This window comes from Vicugna pacos, chromosome 17 (assembly GCF_048564905.1).
Source record: "Vicugna pacos chromosome 17, VicPac4, whole genome shotgun sequence".
Classification (NCBI taxonomy): Eukaryota; Metazoa; Chordata; class Mammalia; order Artiodactyla; family Camelidae; genus Vicugna; species Vicugna pacos.
In genome coordinates this window covers 12,147,949-12,167,320 of record NC_133003.1, presented here as the reverse complement: position 1 = coordinate 12,167,320, position 19,372 = coordinate 12,147,949, and the positions used below count along the sequence as shown (strand labels likewise).

At 39.9% G+C, this 19,372-nt stretch overlaps 1 protein-coding gene across 11 annotated transcripts in view; it reads right to left on the bottom strand.

Annotated features, from left to right (window-relative positions):
* ARPP21 (cAMP regulated phosphoprotein 21) overlaps window positions 1–18,077 on the bottom strand; it is a 425,580-nt gene extending 407,503 nt beyond the window's left edge. For all 11 annotated transcript variants that reach the window (XR_012060521.1, XR_012060523.1, XR_012060522.1 and 8 more), the window contains exons 1-2: window positions 18,002–18,077; window positions 2,968–3,069 (exon numbers count right to left, since the gene is read on the bottom strand). The gene's annotated coding sequence lies outside the window, so the exon portion shown is untranslated. The remainder of the gene's footprint in view (window positions 1–2,967; window positions 3,070–18,001) is intronic.
* Window positions 18,078–19,372: the final 1,295 nt, after the last annotated feature.

The window sequence follows — 19,372 nt, the reverse complement described above, 5'->3', positions numbered from 1 at the left end:
TCCTGCCCAGTCTTGCACTGGCAGCAGTGATTGGGGGTGGGGGGCTGGGGGATTATGTAGAGGATGGCGAAGAAATGAATTTTAAATTGAGCTTGACTTTGAAGCTTTGAAATGGACCAAATTTTAATAATTGCCAGTGAATGAGAAGCTGTGGAATTCGTATGATATCATTAATGGATAGCAATGGGAACTTCAACAAAGTAGTGATGGAAAAAATAAAGTTCTTTCACCTTTAAACCCCATCAAGTTGAGCCTTCTTGACAAACTGGTTACCGAATAAAAGATATTTAAGACACGAACAATTTTTCTTTTTTATCATCGGGTCTGTGACTGCATGACTGTGTTGGCTGTGATAAAAGGGATGTATGAATATACCTAATGCCATTTACTAATATAGAAAAAGTGATTTTTCATGTTCAGTGAGGACCATTGCACATAATGCTTCTACTTTCCATCCATCTTCCTGTTTACAAAGCGGATCAGCATACTCTTCTCAGTCCTCACTGCCGCTCTTCTTGACATTTTACTCACCTGCTTTTCTCCGCCATTAGCCTGCCTTTGAGAGAGTGTGGGCCTTGGGTCATAGATCAACTTAATAGCTGCGACATCTGGTGCAGCCTGACAGACAGATTGCCTGCCTACTTAGACCCTCTGCATGAGTAAAAAATCATGAGGAGCTGGTCTTTCCAAAATGGAGCTGAGCTGCTAAAAATCTTTCCACAGAAGGTGATGTCACCTTCTTCGCAGAGGGAAAAAAAATAACAACGGTGCAGTGTTAAAAAGAAAGCAAAGTGAAATTGGCGTCGACAAGACTTGGTTGCCATTTGATTTTGTGAAAACAAAATATTTTTAATGTTAAATTTTACATTTAGAAATAATTTTCAATTATTATATATAACTTCAATATATGTTACCATGTCTTAATATAATATATTGTGTATATATTAATATAATTATATATATAACTTTAATAATAAAGTTTAAAATGTTGCAAAAAGTAAAAGTAGTAAAAGAACACTATTTTTTTACTTCTATTTACCTATTGTCAATATTTTACCACATTTCCTATATGTGTATGTTTACCTATTTTTTTCTGAGCAATTTGAAAATAAGCTGTGTATATCATGACCCCTTTACCCCTCATACGCTTCAATGAAGATTCTCCAAGAATGGAAATATTTTCTTACATATCAGAGTAAAGTTGATAAATTCATAAATGTATATTGATAAAATAATCTTGTCCAACCTATTATCCTTGTAACAATTTTATTAGTTGGTTTAATAATATCCTTCATAGCATTTTCAAGTGAACAAAGTCCTTTGAAGTTTAAACTTAGTGAGAGATACATCATCCGAACAAACATACATAAGAAATTGTAGGGAATATTCCCTTAATGTCCCAGTGCACCAAAAGAAATTGGCAGTGACAAAGATGCTCTGTTACCTGTTACTTATGCCTTTCTGTGAAATTGATACACTTATGTGAGGAGACAAAAGGTCAGACAAAGAAACAGAAGTATGACCTTAGGAAACTTCCAGGTTTAATTTATCTTCTAAGAGATGTTAATAGGGTAACTACGAGAGTTTGGTTGTAATTGTTCAGTCAAATGTCCAATGGGAATCTAAACTGCAGTTCATTACCCAAAGTCTATATTTCTGGTCTGCGAGTCCAACTGCCTAGATGCTAATCATCTGGGAAATGCAAATCAAAACCACAATGAGGTAACACCTCACACTTGTCACAATGGCTATCATCATAAAGACAACAAATGGTAAACATTCTTGAGGATGTGGAGAAAAGGGAACCCTTGTACACTGCTGGTGGGAATGTAAATTGGTGCAGCCACTATGGAAAACAGCATGGAGGTTCCTCAAAAATTAAAAAATATAACTACCATATGATCCAACATATATATATATATACACATACATTTATATGTATATATACATTATGGAATATTACTCAATCATAAAAAGGAATGAATGAAATTTTACCATTTGCACTGACATGGAAGGACCCAGAGGATATTACAGCGAAATCAGATAGAGACAGAAAAATACTGTATGTTTTCACTTATATGTGGAATCTAAAAAATAAAGGAATGAATATAACAAAGCAGTAACAGACTCATAGATATACGGAACAAACTAGTGGTTACCCGTGGGGAAACAGGTGGGGAAGGGAATGACAAGGGGAGGGGACTACAAGAAATAAAATAAATCAGATACAAAGATATAACATACAGTACGGAGAATATAGCCAATACTTTATAATAACTTTAAGTTGAGTATAATCTGTAAGAATATCAAATCACTATATTGTGTACTTGAAAGTAACACATTATAAATCAACTATACTTCAGTAAAAAAAGAAAATGAAAAGAGTCAATTCAAGTGATCTTTTTACCAGTTAATCTTATAATGTCCTTCACAGCATCTTGAAGAAAACAGGCACTGAGGGGCATAGTTGAGCCGTATGCTAGCTTGTGCTACCCACGGATCACAGGGTAGAGGCCACGTGTCAAGTGGGCAGAGACGGAATGACAGAAACCAGCCAGGTGTTCTCCTGTATTTCCAAACCTCTTTGCAATGCAACTTCCGGCTCCTTTCAACAACAGCTGGAGACTAATTTTTTAGTCTTTCGTTATCCATGTGACATTCTGTTGCCCATGGGACATTAGCAAATGTGATCAAAAGACTTGAAAACAGCCTGAATATTGGGCTTACTCTCTCCTCCGCCTCTTTGGAACCCTGAAACCACCACGTATTCACTTCCTAGAGCTGCCATAGCAAAGTGCCACAAATTGGAAGCATGAAACAACAGACATTTATTCTCTCACATTTCTGGAGGCTAGAAGTCTGAAATCACAGGGTCAGCAGGGTTGGTTCCTTCTGAGAGTTATAAAGAAGAATCTACCTTATGCCTGCCCCCTAACTTCTGGTGTTTTCCAGCAATCTTTGACTTACCTTGGCATGTAGCAGCACCGCTCCCAACTCCACATTCTTCCTCTCTGTGTGTATTTCCATTTGTCTTCTCCTTCTCCTCTTCTTAAAGGACATCTCACCTAACTGAGCCAAAGAAAATAGCTATTGTAAGCCACTGTGTTCTGAGGCGCTTGTTCATAGCAAAAGCTGATGCAGCTCTTTTCATTATCTCAAGAGCAGGTCTGATATCAAATCAGCTTAAACCAACAGACAGAACCCAACTCCAGAGTGCTTCTCTTTGCAATTTCTCAGGTGGAGAAATGAGCTAATAAAATCCGGTGCTAAAGACACTGTAGTATCACTAATTAACCCTTGAGAATAATCACACACAAAGGCAAAAGATTGGTAGAGGCAACACTTGAGATCATCACATGTCTTTAAACATGAATCTAGATTGACATATGAAATATGTAATCCTTAGACTTTAGTTCCATGGGAGTTTTTGACTACATGGTGTCTGTGGATAGAGAACCATTATCTGGACTCTACCTCAAAACTCTCTCCAAAATCAGAATGATTACGGCCCTAGATGTGAACCCAAGGTTGTAACTTACATCTATTCAGTTTTTAATTCAAACTCTGGACTCGTGAATACTGAGAAGGAGAAAGGATGAGAAAATGGATATGGGTAGTTGAAATGGTCATTCATTTTATGGGACAAGAGTTAGAGGAGTTTTTCCTAAAGTATCTTTCGCTCATTTGACAATTTTCTTCAAAAGCATATTACTGCAACTCGTTAAAAAACACAGTGACTTTTATTTTGAATGACTATTTTTTATTCTCTTTAAAATGTTTAAAAGGGAATGTTTAGAAGGTGGTAAACACGCAGGGTGCTAAAGAATCTCACCAATAAATGTCACTGTTCAAACTGTAATTTATGGCCAGTGGTAGGAAAGATACAATATTCCCAATATGTGTCTTTACCCTTTTTATTCTCCCTGGACTGTTTCCTGAGTGCTCTCATTACACAGCTTGCAATGTTTCAGTTCACATCTTCAAAAAGGAAACAGATTTTTGAAGATATGCTACTTCCCCAAAATAAGTTCTAGGTTTAACGAAGTATGCTTTTGACATAACGTATTATCTTTAAGAAATTGGAAGAACTGGAGAAGAATGAAAATGGAAAAACTATATACATGTATTTATTCTTCTGGGTAATAATAGCCCATAATGCGCAGAACAAGGGATGATGAAAGAGAGAGAAAGAAGAAAAATAAATGAAACTTAAATGGTGGAGCAAAACCATCAGGAGACTGCCCATCTGTCTGCATGGTTTAGAAGCATCCTTGACAGGTGGCAGATACATGGAATGATGACCTCAGGAGGGCCCCTTCCAGAACTGTGAATAAATGAAACTGAGTAAAAGCAATGTTAATAGAGTAATTAATTCCTCATATGATTGTGTCTTAGTTTTTCTCCCTAGATATTTAAAATAATTATATTAAAAGGGAGAGCAAGGAGTTTTTAGAACAATTACCTCTGTATTTCGATTGGCTGTTCTTCAACACAAGAAGGAAAAATACCCTTGTTCTTGAAAGAATGTGATTATGAGAAATGTTATTAGAGTAATTAATTCATTGCTGTGATTGTTTCATGTTCGTTAGCACAAACGTGGGAAGAAAGAAGCTCAAAAAAATGACTTCATTAACTTTTTTTTCCAAAATACATTTTACTGAGAAACTTTTGAAAGCCAACTGCAAAAGGAAAACTCCATGAGTTTCCTCAGTTCAATTTTTTTTTTATAAAATGGAAAGAAAAAAGATCATTCTTACAATAGATTCTGCATCTCCTGGTGGATTTTCATATTTGATGTTTTTCAAAGTGCTTAAGGGAAGGCTAACAAAACGTTCACTTTCAATTTGAGTCTAACCTTTCCATACACAATGGGGGAAATATGGGCTCTTGCTTCATTAATATAGGCATTGCTAAAGGCAACTGTGATTTAAGCTGTTACTAAAACCAGCAAGGAACATGAGACCCTCATCTTTAAGGCCAGGGATTCTATCACGTCATTAAGCAAGGGAAGATCTTCAAAATGTACGCCAAGCTGCTCATACAATGCTAGCATTTATTTGTTTAAAAAAGATGGGATTTTCAGTCCCCTAATAGTATAATAGTAAAAAAGATGCTCTTAGGAGAAGGAGAATTCATTGGAGAAGATGATCCCTTCCTCTCCTTCAGCAGAGGTAGGACCGAGCACCCCTAAGACTACTTTTGTGCCTAATGGTATGAATTGCAGAATTGTTATTAAATTCATCCAAAACGATTCAGTGGAGTGTTCAGCTCCCATGTAATATGAAGTCTCTGAATAATGCTAAGGCTAAAGATAAATCATTCTAGTTCAGCAGCTGTTATCGTAACCCCAAACAACCTAGTGGCCACTGTTCCAACTCTTGCTGCCTACTATAAATGACTCACTTTCCAAGATTTCAGCTGGCTATAAGGAGAAATCTCCATATCTCTAAGCAAGATGTACACAATTTTAAAGAGCAATGGAAATAAAAGCAAAAATATACAAATGGAATCTAATTAAACTTAAAAGGTTTTGTACATCTAAGGATACCATCAACAAAATGGAAAGACAACCTACAGAATGGGAGAAAATATTTGCAAATGATGTGACCAACAAGGGATTAATTTCCAAAATATACAAACAGTTCACACAGTTTAATATCAAAAAACCAGGTAATCCAATCAAAAGATGGGCAGAAGACCTAAATAAACATCTCTCCAAAGAAGACATCCAGATGTCCAACAAGCACATGAAAAGATGTTCAATATCACTAATTGTTAGAGAAATGCAAATCAAAACTACAATGAGGTATCACCTCACACCAGTCAGAATGGCCATCATTCAAAAGTCCACAAACGATTAACGCTGGAGAGGGTGTGGAGAAAAATGAACCCTCCTACACTGTTGGTGGCAATGTAAATTGGCGCAGCCACTATACGGGACAGTATGGAGATTCCTCAAAAAGCCACAAATAGACTTACCGTATGATCCAGCAATCCCACTCCTGGCCATATATCTGGAGGAAAATACAATTCGAAAAGATGCACACACCCCAACGTTCACAGTAGCATTATTTACAATAGCAAAGGCAAATGCCCAATAGCCAACCCAAATGTCCATCGACAGATGACTGGATAAAGAAGGTGTGGTGTATATGTAAAATGGAATACTAGTCAGTCATAAAAAATAATAAAATAATGTCATTTGCAGAAACATGGATGGACCTGGAGAGTGTCATTCTAAGTGAAGTAAGCCAGAAAGAGAAAGAAAAATACCATATGATATCACTTATATGTGGAATCTTAAAAAAAAAAGACAAATGAACTTATTTACAAAACAGTTACCACAGGGTGGTAAAGGAGGTGGGAAAGGATAAATTGGGAGTTCAAAATTTGCACCTCTTTGGGAGTGATGGAAATGTTAGCCATCTTGATTGTGGTGGTGGTTTCGTAGGTTTATACATCTACCAAAATTTATCAAATTATACATCTGAAATATGTGTTATTTACTGTACATGGGCCATATCACAATAAAGCTCTTTTTTAAAAAAAAAGAAGCTATGAAGTCTTCTAAACAGCAGCATACATGAGATACAGCATCTGCTAGCAGCTTCCCCAGACTCAGGAGTGCTGAGAGATCCAGCACCAAGAGTGTGGAGCTCAGAGCAGTCACCCAGGGAAGGTGACTTTAAGGAGAACATAAGGAATGGAAACACTGACAAATAATTTACATCCTTTGCTTGTCTCTTCAGACTGACCCTCTCCATACTTCATCTTACTTTTGTCTTGGAGGCTGATTTGTAACCCTTATAGCTGTGGCAGTGGGATTCTTCATCTCTGCTTCCTGGTTGCGTGTAGCCAATGGGAGGCCCCCGTAAATGTAAGAAGGAGAGGAGAGTAGGTAGTTACATGTTCCTCAGGCTCCCTCTGGGCTAGCCGTGTCCTATGGCCAGAAGCCACTCCTCCCCTCACGTGGGCTTCTCTGCCGAGCTCTCTGCTTCTAGATTCCAGTAACCACTCCATTCACTCAGGACTAGGGGTGGTAAGAGCAGCAAAATTTCCCACGATCAGTGCACTCTCCTAGTTTTTAACCTTTGAGAACTCATTCATAAGTAAATATTTCTCAAATTATCCTAATTGGAGTATAGTTTTGTTTCCTGTCTGGGTTCTGATTGATACAGGAAAGGCATATATAGAAAAAGCCTGTTCTTTACCTTCGGATGAATCACTCAGGGCTTCACCCAGACAATGACTGGGCACTCATTATGGACATTTCTGACTTGCAGCTCTTTTGTCTTGTCTGAGAAAGGAGACCTACAGTTTTAATGGCTTATGCTATCATGAAAAAAACAAACCGGCGTTTCTCGTTAGTGCTTGGATGCATTCCGTGAAAATAAAAATGGCTAGGAGTTATTTAGCTTTTCAGATATTCTTCCTCCACCTCCAGCGCACTGCTGCACGTTTGTAAAAACTGCTCTGTGCTTTTCTGTGAGGCATCCAAGACCCTCTGCAGCAGAGTCACCCATTATTGTAGGGAAGCATGATGCATGTGGAAAAGAATGACGGCACAGGGACTCTGTACCCTGACTACGGCTGAACAATAGAACAGACGGTGTTTTTCTGAACTCTGAACAATGGGCATGTAAGGCTAATTTCAGCTGCAGAGCTAAGCAGTTTGGATTGACAACAACATAAATCAGCTTTGACAATGCATTGCCTCAGCCAAGTTCACTCATTCATCCAAATTAGAAAACAGAAGCTTAGAAGTATGGGACCAGCTAGGGAAGGAGAGGAAACATGCTTGGGGAGAATGACTCATGGTAGCATGCTGGACAGGCTATAAAATGACGTAGGACTGAGCTGAGCAACTAGCGCAGTCACTGGTACTCCCTAGGTATAGGATTCCATTGTTTCTCTTTGGTCTTGATGCATATGTCAATTTTCTGAGATAACGCTTACGAGAAACTGAAACAGGTTTGGCTTGATGGGGATGATAGCAGAATCGGAAAGGTTGATATATCTGACAGTAGGGAGGGAAGGTAGGGAATAATTAAACCACTCAGCAGAGGCTGGGGCTGGGTTGTCCGATCATGTGTATCAGTGGAAACAATAGCCGCAGGTTCATCTTACCCAGTCTGTGTTCTATCAAAATAACACAAAGAAACGGTATTTAACAAGACCACTCTCTCAGTATGCCAACTTTCTCTCCAATAAATGGAAACTGAAGAGGAAACATGCTCTACTTTCTACACTCTTAGGATCTTACATAGTGACGCCCACATCACTGCAGAGTCACATAGACAACTAGACCTATAGCGGGTGAATTATTGTGGGAAAGCTTTGCAGGTCCCATGAATGGGGCATTCAGCTCTTTAGGCAATTTTCTTGATTGTGTTGGTGTCCAACCTCTCCCATCCCTTCTCAGTGATACTCCTTAGATCCTGCCCAGATAATTACCACAGCTGTAGTCATATACTTCTCATGAGTTCTGGAATTATCTTTTTAAACCCCAAGCCAGGTTGTGCTATTCCTTTGGCTCCTGACTCTCTACAGTAGTAAATCTCATTGTTTGCTGTAGAATTCAAGTTGCTTCATGATCAACTCCATCTCTCTCTCTTTTTTTTTTTTTAGTGGAAGCCTGGAAGTCAAGAATCAGCACAATTTCTAATTGCTGCTAATGAGCAATGGGATTTTAGATTAAATTCCTTCTCCTTCCTTGAATCAGCTTACTTCTATCTTAAAAAAGAAACCAAAGGAAGGGGAAAAGAGGAGGGAAGGAAGGAAAAAGGACAGTTACCTGTAAGTGTTTTCCCAGTTAAAACTATGTATCTGGCACTGCACCTGTCTGTTTTAATCTTTCAAATCATAAATAATTCCATGCTTTTCAATCATTCTTCTCTCAACTCGGAATGCACCACCCACCTTCTGTACCCATGAAACCCCTACATATATTTTAAAGCTCAGTTCAAAGGCCACCTTCCCAAGGACATCTTAATTCTCCAGATAAACATAATTTTCCTTCATATGCACTTCAATAAAATCTTGATGGCAATTTTTCTATGATGTATACTATAGCTAATGATATCCCAGCCAGCCTTCTCTAGCAGTCTGTGTCTACATGGCTTTGTCTAGAGTATCTTCTGACACACAGTTAGAGAATGAATGAAACAGAGTCTCCACTGGGAAACAGAAGGACACTTACTTGATGATGATCTATTTGGTACCATCACTTCTTGTGCACATGCACAAAGATGAAGTTCTCTCCTGCTGCCAGATGAACCAATTCAAAACCACAATGGAGAGCAACCTGGCGCAGGTGGTCTGCAGCTCATCCCATACCCTGCCAGTATTTTGGACTCTCTCCAGTCTTGCCAGATCTATATTAAACTTTAAACTACTAGGAAAAAAAAATGAGGTAAGGAACTTGGGGCCAATCTGGTATAATGCCTTGATTCAGCAGAAGTGGACACTGTGACCAGGAGAAATGAGGTCATCTTCCTACTGATGGCAATGTAGGGTCTGATATCCAGATCTTGACTCTTTCTAAGACCTCGTAACTCCTGTATCCCATCATCAGCTTCCATCTAATCAAGAAATACCTTCTAGCATATCCTGGGAAAGAGGGAGCCTGTCTCAACTCTGTCTACCTAGCTGCAGTCCACCCCCTGCAAGCTCCTTATGATCATTCTTCTTGGGAGCCACCTCTTACTTTGCCACCAGACACTTCTTGGAGTTACAACGAGCAATTCCTTTGAGAGAAGGAACTGCTAATTCATCCCAAGTGTCAGGAAGTGGGGAAGACTTGTAAGGGACCAACGTTCTTTTCGCTGTCTCATGACGTTATTCCTCACACCATCATATCAGGCTCTGCAAAGACTTAATACTTTACTGATACACAGGTTGGTTTAAATAGTAAATCTGTTCTGACCCTCCTTGCAGTTTAAGGGGGGAAACACGCCCCAAAACTTAAGACCATCTCAGTTTCCTTTGTAGCTGTGTTTTAGTTCTTAGCCTTGATATCCCATCATACTTCCTAGTTCTACATCTACAGTGTGGGAGCTGTCCTATTGTGTTTGTTTTTTTAAGGGAACACCATCCCTTCCACAGAGATGATCCATATCTTTCCCTCACAACCCAATCCCTGAGCAGAACTTGACTCATCACTGTATTTACCAGAGTATGAACTATTCTACTTGGAGAATGTCATAATTACAGCTTCATCAGAAGATCGGTGAGATATATGTTTCTGGACAAGTTGACTTTGAGTCTGTAGGCATCTGTGTCCAAAAACTGCTAGTTACCTACTCATAACCACTTTCCATTTCCCTTTTGCTAACAGAATTCCAACATTATTTGGTAAGGCAGTGTGATCACCTTAAAAAAGAGACAACACACAAAAAATTGTATAGGCATGGTCATGAGACTTGAGCAGAAGGTGACTGGCCTGGACATGCAAGAAGGCTATTTCATGCACATACATAATGACAGGTTCTGTTGACATTGGTTCCTCTAACCTAGAATGCAGACACAATGCCCAGAAGTTGCACAGCCACTCTGTGACCAAGAGCTAAAGATGGCAGAGCAGACATGCCAAAGAGCTTCATGGAAGCCTCTGCACTAATCCTGGGCTGCCTGCCTTTGGATGCTTTGTAACCTGTAATCGGAGAAAAAATAAATGGTGGGGTCAGATGTGTTGGGCTTCATTTACAGGTGGTTGATTCATAAAGATGCAGCATTTAAGGAGAGGTTAATCCCTTATATAGTATCAAAATGTTCATGCCTTGTCTGTTAGCTGCGGAGTCTCTGGTTAACCACTGGGAAAATGTTAAAGGGAAAAAGGAAAAGGATTTCTCTGATACAGACTTTAAAATGTGCAATGAAGTACTTTCCAGTAATTTAAAATTGTTCTAATCTTCCCAACAGCATTATGGGACACATATTTTACTTCTATTTCGCAGATGTGGCGTTGGAGATTTAGAGCACATAAGTGTCTTATTTATACTTTACCCAGCTGTATAAGTCACAGAACTGGGATCCAAAGTTTCAGGTCTGTTTGCCAAAAAACCCTCACCCTTCAGCATACCCTTAAAGTAGTTTGAAAAACTTATAAAGGACACAGGAAAATGAAAATGGGTCCGGTCTATGCAACGCAGGCCGTGGAACGCTGTGAGAGTAAGATCGCTGAGATTTTGCTACCATAGGTAGAGGGTACAAAACCACAGCAATTGGTCTGGAGGAGCTCTTGACCTTCTTGGCTGAAGAGATAACCAAGTACAGTCTCTCCTTTCCTCTACCCCAACAAGCTAGACAATGCTGAGCAAACAGAATGAGAGGGCGTGCCTGGTGTTTTGCAGAAACAAGATTCCCTAAATACATACTGTTTGTAGTTTAAAGCTACACACTGTGGTTTAATAATACATTTAGAACCTGAAGATAGTCATGTGTGACAATTGGAATTGGAGAGCTTAAGAGCAGCTGGATACTGACCTCTCAGCACCAGCAGGAAGGGGATAAACAGAGCACAGATCACTCAGAAGAGTACCGACAGAATTTGGAGAGATAAAAGAAAATCTGTACTAGGTAGATCGCCTGTCTTCCTACTAAGAACCCGTTCAATGTTTTCATCAGTTGAAAACTCACAGCAGATCTTATAGTATGTTTTTTTTTTCATTTGCATTGTGATTCTATTTCAAAAAAGTCACTTTTTAAAAATTAAAAAAACCTTTTTTTATTTTACATTTTTTATTGAGTAATAATTATTTTACAATGTCGTGTCAAATCCTAGTGTAGAGCACAATTTTTCAGTCATACATGAAAATATATATATTCATTGTCACATTTTTTTTCTCTATGAGCTACCACAATATCTTGTATATTTTTCTCTGTGCTATACATATAATCTTGATTATCTATTCTGCATTTTAAAATCCCAGTCTGCCCCTTCACACCCCCTACCTCCTTGGCAACCACAAGTTTGTATTCTATGTCTATGAGTCTATTTCTCTTTTGTATTTGTTTTTTTTTTTTTAAGATTCCTCACATAAGCGATCTCATATGGTATTTTCCTTTCTCTTTCTGGCTTACTTCACTTAGAAGTTCTCCAGGAACATCCATGTTGCTGCAAATGGCGTTATGTTGTTGGTTTTTGTGGCTGAATAGTATTCCATTGTATAAATATACCACAGCTTCTTTATCCAGTCATCTGTTGATGGACATTTAGGCTGTTTCCATGTCTTGGCTATTGTAAATAGTGCTGCTATGAACATTGGGGTGCAGGTGTCATTTTGAAGTAGGGTTCCTTCTGGATATATGCCCAGGAGCAGGATTCCTGGGTCATGTGGTAAGTCTATTCCTAGTCTTTTGAGGAATCTCAATACTGTTTTCCATAGTGGCTTTCCTTGCTTCCCTCTCCCACTCTTAATGATTTAGATGTCTTCTTTTACAATTTTGTGTTTATTCTTTTTGTAATTCATGGCAGTTATGTCCTTTCCAGTTATGAGTTTCTCATTTTTGTAGCATCCTGCTTCTTTTCTATTTAGAGTAGACCAGTGAATATTTCTTTTAGCATGGGTTTAGTGTTGCTAAACTCTTTTAGTTTTTGCTTGTCTGTGAAGTTCTTTATCTCTCCTTCTAGTCTAAAGGATAGCCTTGCTGGATAGAGTATCCTAGGCTGCATCTTCTTTTCATTCAGGACTTTGAATATATCTTGCCACTCCCTTCTGGCCTGTAGTGTTTGTGTAGAGAAATCAGCTGAGAGCCTTATGGGGGTTCCCTTGTAACTCGCTGTTTGTTGTCCTTTTGCTGCCTTTGGGATCACTTCTTTATTCTTGACTCTGGCCATCTTGATTATGATATGCCTTGGTGTGGGTCTGTTTGGGTTCCTCCTGTTTGGTACCTTCTGAGCCTCCTGAGCTTGGATATCTGATTCCTTCAGGTTTGGGAAGTTTTCAGTCATGATTTCTTCAAATACCTTTTCAATTCCCTTTGTTCTTTCTACCCTTCTGGAACCCCTATAATGTGTAGATTGACACGTTTTATATTGTTCCATAGGTCCCTTATATTGTTTTGTTTTTTATTTGTTTTTCTCTCAGCTGTTCTGATTGGGTGCTTTCTGTTGTCCTGTCTTCTAGGTCACTTATTCCTTCCTCTGCATTATCTAGCCTGCTTTGTACAGCCTTTAGGTCAGCTCTCATCTCAGCCAATGAGTTTACTAATTCTACTTGGTTCTTCTTTATAGCTTCTATTTCATTTTTGACATATTTTATATCTCTAAACACTATTTCTTTTAGTTCCTTCAGTACTTTGATCACTCCGTTTTTGAAATCTTGATCTAGTAGGCCGTCGATGTCTACTTCTTTGATCATGCTTTCAGGGGATTTCTCTTGATCTTTTAATTGGGAGTGGTTCCTCTGCTTCTTCATATTGCTCATATCTCTCTGGCACTGTGGCTTAAAGAGTATCAGTTATTGAGTTCTCCTGGAGACGGTGTGCTCTTAATGATTTTATCGAGAGGTCTTTGTGTCTTTGCCCTGTTTCATGAACTCAGCTTGCTGTTTCCAGAGGCCCTATGTTGGCACCCTTGTTTGTGCTGCTCCGAGTGGCTGTTGGCTAGAGGATCCTGCCCCTTCCTAACACTGGGTCAGGAGCTGAGTTCTTATCTGGTGGGCGGGCCTGTCACTCCCCTTCCCAATGCTGCAGTCAGATGCTGCGCTGGAGGGAGACAGGTGGGCGGATTGTGCCCCCTCCCAGCACTGTGGTCAGGTGCTTCATTCCTGCCAGGAAGGAGGGTGGCCGCCTGCCCTTTCTGGGCACTGGTTGCTCCGCTGCTCTGTGCAGCTGTCTGTTCTGCCTCAGGTTGACGCTCCGAAGGCGGGCTTGGGGAAGACCACAGAATGGCCCTGCCTCTGCTCTGTGCCAAATCTCAGCTCCTTGTTTGTCTTGGTGGCGCAAATTCTCTGAGATGCCAGGGCAGAAAGATCCTATCTGCCTCGGGCTGTAAACAAATCTCAGTCCTGCCCAGAAGGTTGCGGAGCCCCCGGGTGCGGATTCAGGTCTCGGCCCCTCCCCAACCGGGGTGCTGTGCACAGGAGGATATGGTGGCTGTGGCTGCATCGTGCCTCTCTTATCGCCAGAAGTGCCAGTAATGGCAGTGTGGGTCTAAGGAGACAAAGGCTACGGCGCTCCTCCCCCCAGGGCACACCAGCTGTGTTGCTTTGCTTTTTTCACATTTTATGGGGGGCCGAGGTTGTTCTGCTCCGTGTCCCCTCCCAGCCATGGTGCGCAGCTCCCTGCAGTCCCCCAGGGCTGCCTCAGTGCAGCTGTCCCCATCCTCCGCCCAGCTTGGGCAGCCTGTCCCAGCCCCAGCTGCCAGCTCACATCTCAGACTGGGTGTCGCGGGGACCCTTTGTGCCCATTTAACTCAGTTCTGTCAGTCAAGGAGTGCTTGGGGCACATCTGAGCCTCGGAGGCTCCCCCTCCGACCTGCTAGCCTCTCCATTGGAGAGGGGAGCTCCAGCAAACGAGCGCCAGTCCTCCTTTGCCACTCCCTCCCCGAGGACCGGTCTCATACTATTTTGCTTTTTCTTCTTTCTTTTTCACTTTTCTCCTACCAGATTTTTGGCATCTTTGTCTTTTGAAGAGGGTGATGTTCTGTCGGAGTTCGGCAGGTGCTCTGGTTGGCTGAGTAGGTCCGTAGATGTGAGTTTTGGTGTATTTGTGGGAGAGGGTGAGCTACAAGCGTCCTTCTACTCTGCCATCTTGCTTCCCCTCCCCTCTTACAGTATGTTTTCATTATGTGAAATTATGCTTGAGTAAACTGTCTAGTAAATTTTACACAGTTTTCATTGCAAAGTGATATGTCTTGTAACATTTAGCTCATCTTTGTGTTATTTTATTATATTTCCCAGTATATTCCTCCAGACATTGATGTAATGATACATAAATTGAGAAGACTCATATAAAATTTTACACCAATATTCAGGTACACTGATGAGAAAGTTATGGAAGCAAAACTTTTTTCTTTAATCAGGCTTATTCTAGACTAAGCATGGCATATATTATTTTGATATAATAACATATAGAGTATACAGCAGAGATAGGAATGTGTTATCACGTCATTTACAATCTCTAGGTAAATAGAAAATAAAACTCAGTGTTTTTCCAATTTTCATCAGAAAAATATACTCATTAGCCCAAGCCTTTCTTTTTTCCTCACTTCCTCTTTACATTCCCTTTTAAAAATCTAACCAGTCCTGTTTCTCAGAGCTTGTGCTGATGCCCTCTTCCAGAGGAGGTAGTTAAGGGGACCCAGATGCTACTTGTCACCCTGTGAGCCTCAAATAATTGGACTGGAAATAGCTACTCGAAACAAGACACAATCAGATTCTCTCCGGAGTTCATCTCAGTTGATACTCAAAGTGAGCAGACATAGAGATCTGGAAACAGGCTGGGACCAGGGCTCCTGAAAACAACTGCAGGTTTATCCTGTGCATCTGTGTCTGAAATTCAGCCTGGATTTCACTCGCCAAGTGTGCTTAATAGAAAAAAAGGACACCTTTTCTTAACTCCCCCAGAAGCACTGTATGAGCTGATGGTGTTCAATCTGGAACAAGCACTTGGCAACTATGTAAAGAGAAGCAGAGAAATTTGGCCTGAGAAGGCTAAGGGTGAATCAGGCATGGAGACCACTCCAGAGACAAAGGACCAAGACAGAGAAAGCAAAAAAGAGGAATCTGAAAGCAAGAGAGCCTTAAGGCAGAGGCAACTGTGCTGAGAGCACTCCTCTTCCTCACTGCAGATCCAGGTTAAGGCCCACTGCTCTTGACGCCCTTGGTTTCTGTAGGGGGCGGTCTGCAAAGATGGCTACACATCCCCCGCTCTTTGGTCTGGTGACTTACTTTCGTCTAGAGAATGTGAAGAAAGTCAGGCTGGGACAGTTCCAAGTGGCCTTGTGTACTTCTGCACTCCCTGGAGCTCTGCCAGCCACTATGGGAACAAGTCTGGGTCACTTAACAGATGATAAGGGACACGTAGCCACGTTACCACCAGCCTCCCAGTCAACAGCTAGTAGTCCCCAGACACAGAGCCACGGAACTGACAGGCAGCCAACCTTGGATGTGTGACGAAGCCTAGTAAAAACCAAGAGTACCACAGTGCTGAGACCAGTGCAAGTTTCTGACCAACAGAAGTGTGTGCCAACTCAGAGATGGCACAGTTTTTCTGGAAAGGGCCAGATAATAAATAACTTAGGCTTTGAGAGTCATATGTCGTCTCTCTTTCATATTCTTCTCTGTTTCTAATCTTTTAAAATTGGGAGTTAGAGATTTCCAGATACAATTATATATAAAATAGATAAACAACAAGTTTACACTGGATAGCACAGGGAACTATATTCAATATCTTACAGTAACCTATGATGATAAAGAATATGAAAATGGATAAATGTACGTATGACTGAGACATTATGCTGTACATCAGAAATTGACACAACATTGTAAACTGACTATACTTCAATTAAAAAAAAAAAGTGAAAATCATTCCTACCTCATGATTTGTACTAAAACTGGCTACTGGTCAGATCTGGCCAATGAACCATAATTGGCTGACTTCTGATCTCTATAAATATTTCTTGTTTTAAGGTTATATAGACTGAATGTGTGTGTTCCCCTGAAATTCATTTGTTGAAACCTAATTTCCAATTTGAGAATATCTGGAGGTAGGGGCACTGGGAGGTGATTAGGTCATGAGGCCCTCATGAATGGAATTACTGCCCTTAAAAAAGAAATCCCAGAGAGTTCCTTGGTCCTTTTACCACGTGAGGACACAGAAAGGAGATGCCACCTATGAACCAGGAAGTAGGCTCTCACCAAACACTGAATCTGTTGGCACCTTGGACTTTCAGCTTCCAGAACTATGAAAATTAAATGCCTCTCATTTAAGCCACCCAGTCTAAGGTATGTTCTGATACAGCAGCCTGAGCAGGCTAAGACAAAGGCACTATGTTTGGGGATGGTTTGCTTTGCAGGAGAAGCCAGCTGACACAATGTGACATATTTCTTTCACTTGAAACAAACTTTTCCACAATTTTTTTTTTTGGCAACTCAAATTGCCTTGACTTAGATTTTAATTTTGAAACAACACAGTCAGTAAGGGATGAAGTCAGTATCACACTGAAATAATCTGAAATAGCATGGTTGAAATCTCTCAAGCGTTTGTGGTCTTTGTTTAAAAAAGAGTTCACATAGCCCCATACAAAAAGATCTTTTCTTTGAACCTTGAAAACCTGATAATGCTCAGAAAGCAAACCATTCTGTTTTACTTCTTGGTACTTAATGTAGCTTATTTTTGTTCTAAATGTGATTCTTTATAACATATGCTTGCTCTGATGGAAGAAATTAGCAAAGGATTATTGCTTTCCCTAAGTCGATTAGGCTGAAAAGAAATGAGTTGTTTTCACTTTTGCTGTCACACCAGCTTTATTCCTAAGACAACACATGCGGGGATTGGATTCTATTAATGAAAAGATTACTGCAAAAACTTGCCATCTTACGTTCTACCCACACCTTGTTTCAATCTTATTGGAATTGAAACCTGGATGTATATTCTGATGAAAATAAAATCAGGAAAACCTACTAAATACAAAAAAAAGCCTTGTGTAATGTGTGAAATGAGGTAAGACTGTGTGTGTGTGTGTGTGTGTGTGTGTGTGTGTGTGTGTGTGTGTGTGTGTGTGTGTGTGTGTGTGTGTGTATGAGAGCGAGAACTAGAGGGAGAGATAGGATTTTTCTTTTTTTGGCTTTCTTTCAAAGCATGAAAGATAGATTTGAAAGAAAAGGCAACTAGAAAACCTACATTTCTTCACATGGCACATTTCTTTCAGAGAGAATCCTCGTGCTGTATAAATGGGGCTTTAAAAGAATGCTGATGTAACAGCACAAATCCTTATCTCCTAAAATTGTATTTGGTTCATTAACAAGGAGAATCATCAAAAAACAAAGGAGACCACCTTTTGTTTTCCGGAGTAGCCAAGTATATCTTATGGATTGCTTTGCTGAACAAGTGTGGTTGTTTGTGGACCAGCAAGACTTTAGGAAAATCAACAGAAGAATTTCTCTGTGAGGTATCTGAAAAACCTGAAACAGACAATGATTTTCATCACAGAAGTAGAGATAAAGAGTTAAAATTTTTCAGTGACCTGGCTACTTGGGCCATACACTGTTGACAAGATTGAGTTCAATCATTATTGAGTCATAATAAATATCTGATATTAATAAACTCTATTTATATTAAGTGAAATTAAAGGCTTATTTTAAAAATCTTAACATCTGCCCCAGAGAATTACCTGTAAGTATATCGGGTAGAATCTTTTACATAGAAGTAAATTCTCTCTTTGTCTTTCTCTCTCTCCATATGTATATGGAGACTGACATGAAATCAGCATAAGGAAATAAGGAGATATATATAACCACAGAAAGAAATCGAGATAGAGATTAGGAAGAGTTAGGTCAAAAAAGTAAGGGAGAGGACTGGAAAAAGGGATGATTCCTGAACATCAAAAGCCTGATACCTCTGCAAGTCTAAAAGTCTTCACCTGCTGCTGTGGAACTGAAGATGCCTTTTTAAAAAAAAACCTTCCAGAAAAGTATCACCTCTTCTCAGGCTGCTAGAGTCCAGGAACAATCTTTGTCTATGCTGTCCCTGTGATTACAAGTAACTGCTATCCGACTGATGCCAAGAGCAGGAAGCTGTTTTTTTGTTGTTGTTCATTATTTTACCTCCTATATTCTGATCTCTCATGCAAGCTTCCTATTGAAAGAAACTCACATGAAATCAGCAGGCAAGGAAATAAGGAACATATAGCTTGAGAGCTTCTAGTCCCAGCAGAAAAGAGTGGGCTATAGAGTTGGGTATGGGGATGAAAAATAACAGGTAAATAAACCAGCACAGAATTATCAAATGTTACGACCCCCTTCTTTAAACTCTTAAACCCAGAAATCCAACCTACTGTCTGCAGTTACCAATTCAGCAAGTCAAACTATTGTCTGTAGCAACCAGTCCAGAAAGTCAAACAATAACTTGTGCATAGAACATTCCAAAATTGCCAGAACTTGACCAATAATTATAACTTCTCTATGTAGTATATGCAGACCAAAAAAGGTAGTTTTCTGTCCATAAGTGGAAAAGATAAAGTTTCTAAATGACTACTCAAGGTAACTTGCAAAAGGAGAAAAAAAATCCAAAGAAACCTCTAGGGGCTTAGGCCTGTGGGATAATTAAGTGGTGCCCTGTATGGAAAACCAGTTTATAATATCAGTTGGAATCTTGGCCTGGCTAAACACCTGGGAGGAGTTGTGAAGTTATCCAGGGATCCTGCCTG